The 2699-nt window shown below is 33.6% G+C and overlaps 1 long non-coding RNA gene across 1 annotated transcript; it reads right to left on the bottom strand.

Annotated features, from left to right (window-relative positions):
- Nucleotides 1–283: 283 nt before the first annotated feature.
- On the bottom strand, nucleotides 284–1917 carry LOC143585288 (uncharacterized). Its single transcript, XR_013144530.1, has 3 exons — nucleotides 1852–1917; nucleotides 836–925; nucleotides 284–415 (listed from the first exon to the last, which is right to left on the bottom strand). It is a non-coding gene; the product is annotated as an uncharacterized LOC143585288 (long non-coding RNA).
- Nucleotides 1918–2699: the final 782 nt, after the last annotated feature.

Raw genomic sequence — 2699 nt, 5'->3', positions numbered from 1 at the left:
GTAGCTTAAGAGATGTTATGGGATGATTCTTTGGTGCGTGAAGCCTTTTGTTGTAATCATGTTGTGACAATTGTTATTTATGATTTTGCTCATTGCTTCGTCAAAAAGCATTGCCTATATGTCTGTGGTGCCATTGGTGAGGGTGGCATTGACACAATACCTGTTGTTCATATTAGAACTTGTGTGAGTCGGTTATAAAGCTATTGTTAACTAAGTTTAGAGTAAATGTTGTAATGTGTAATGCGAAATGTTTCTTACATGTACTTTGGATCATTGTTGTCATGGTCTTCACACATGAACTTTGTTGTGGAAATCTTTTGCAAATGCAATTTCTTGGTACAGACGGAACAGCTGACGAAGTACCAATTGTGATCCACCTGGATTTTTTTATGCGTGTGAAGCATGTGTAGCGGTTCTGTATGATAGTTGAATACGATAAGTTCTTAAATACAAATACTTAATTAGTCACTCAATACAAATCGTCATATCACAGCTATAGTAATTTTGTCTTAATTTCTTGGTTATTAATTTTTATTATTAATTACTCCCTCAAAATTAATTGTTATATTTGATATCTAAAAGACCATACTTATAAATTAGTTTGTTGAAAAACCATCTGTGTGATAAATTATGGTCATATAAAATCAGTTTATAGGCCACATAATGTAAACTTGTTTGATTTATTAAATAATAGTTTGGATTGAAGTATTAATAATACAGAGGATTTGAAAATAAATTAAAATAAATAATATGTTGTTTAGCAAGTGAGTTGTGATGGCATAGTTTTAGTTACATAATAAGCAGTGAGAAAAACGACTACGGGTTGAGGTCTTACTGATCTTTGATAAGGACTTTACCAAGTAACATTAGCACCAGAGTAGCACCAACAGACCTCATTGAACGGTATTGCATATGGAATTCATACCTACAAATAGCCATTTTTAAAACCAAAAAAGTACGGATTAGTTAGAAAAAAAAGTCGGTACATTATAAATAGAAACATGTAAGTTCTAATTTATGAATTATATAAATGCACACACAGACTTGAAAATTGCAATTTCTCACATAATTAAATCTTCCATTCATGTTAACAAATTCAAAGAGCACATACATTTGGTTGCATTCATAACAGATTCGGCAGTCACACACATACCTCATTCAGAAACCATATATCCATATATCCTGAATCAATTTAGAAAGTAAAAAACTTTCCTTATTGTTGACTTCGACTTTTACGGTTAATATTGGATGTGTGTTGCAGCATGAAGATGAAGATATGGATATGGTTCAGCTACTTGGAAGGTATTAAAAATTTCCAAGTAGAGTCATGAAAGGATTCAAGGAAACACATTAAGAAACTTAAGACTGCATATGTTAACACCAAATTGATAGCCCATATTGAAAAGTGGGAACCGCATTTGTTACGCCAAATTTATAATTCGCTTAGTAACTAAGCGGGACCGAAACTCATTACCGGGTAACTTTGTGTTGAAGAATTGTAAATTTACTCAAAACTTATATTATGGCACATGCAATATCTTTCTATTTTACATACAAACCTACCCTCTTCAAACATTATAAGGCCACAAAAAAATCCAACTTTCTAAAAATGTGTAACTAAAGGATTCAGAATAAAAATTATGTACAAATTCCAGCTATCAAGACCGATTCCTTTGATTCCCAACTCACAGAAGTCATGTTTCGCCATATTAAAAAAAAGACATCAACAAATGATCGAACACCTTGTGGGCACCCAAAAAACCGACATGTTAAAGAAGCAAACAAAGAAAACCTAGTCAAGCAGGCAATAGAGAACATATGAAGAAAAAGGAGTGCTCAACAACATCAAACCTGCAATTTAGCGGCAAGCAGCAACGAACCAGAGAAGAAACGACGATGCTTTAACAGCCTCACCAAGCCACTACCTAGGATTCAGAAATTGAACAGTACTGATAGTGTGCAAATTTGGAGTATCCAGAGAGAGAAAGTAAGATGCTAGTCATTACTACCCCACACCAGACCACTACTGCCACCACCACACGGCCGCCGCCTAGGGTTCTTAAATAGGTGATGATGGCAGTGATAAACACTCTGAAGCAAAACTCAAATGATGGTTATGCATCTGTCGGTGTATGATGAAAAAGAGTGCCATACAATGGTGAATGGGAAGAATCAAGGTGGGCTGGAAGGAAACGATTGGACGAATTAGCGGTGAGTATACAACATCAACTGCACAAAGTACAACATTGTGATGCCAACTTCACCCGAAAATATATATATATATATATAAATTTCTCGGCCACTGTTCACATTTGGTTGGTTTTATTAAACTTTTATCATGAATTACTTATGTGGACTCTATATTATTTTTGTTTCGTATTTTATTATGAGTGGCTAAATATTTTAAACTACTCAGGGTTTGGTTGAGTACTATGTTAGATTTGATGGTTTGACGAACTATTTATTTGACGTTGGTTGATTTGATGTTATGGTAAAAGTTTTTAATTGATTTGGTCATAATATGGTTGAGTAATTGGATCTAGTTTCTTACTTTAATATTTGTTCCACTTGTGTTTAATAGTTTTTGGTGATTGTTAGACGCATGATTAGGTTGTCTACTTTGTGTTTTCAACTTGTTTGCGGTATATGGTCGAAATAACCGTAGGAGTAATTTATAAAAGTTTATTAGATTTTATTGT

Source organism: Bidens hawaiensis, unplaced genomic scaffold (genome assembly GCF_021521415.1).
Source record: "Bidens hawaiensis isolate Kalapana, Puna unplaced genomic scaffold, B.hawaiensis_p1.1 tig00033794_1, whole genome shotgun sequence".
NCBI lineage: Eukaryota > Viridiplantae > Streptophyta > Magnoliopsida > Asterales > Asteraceae > Bidens > Bidens hawaiensis.
Note: the sequence above shows the minus strand (reverse complement) of the source record. Positions and strands in the feature narration are given on the sequence as shown.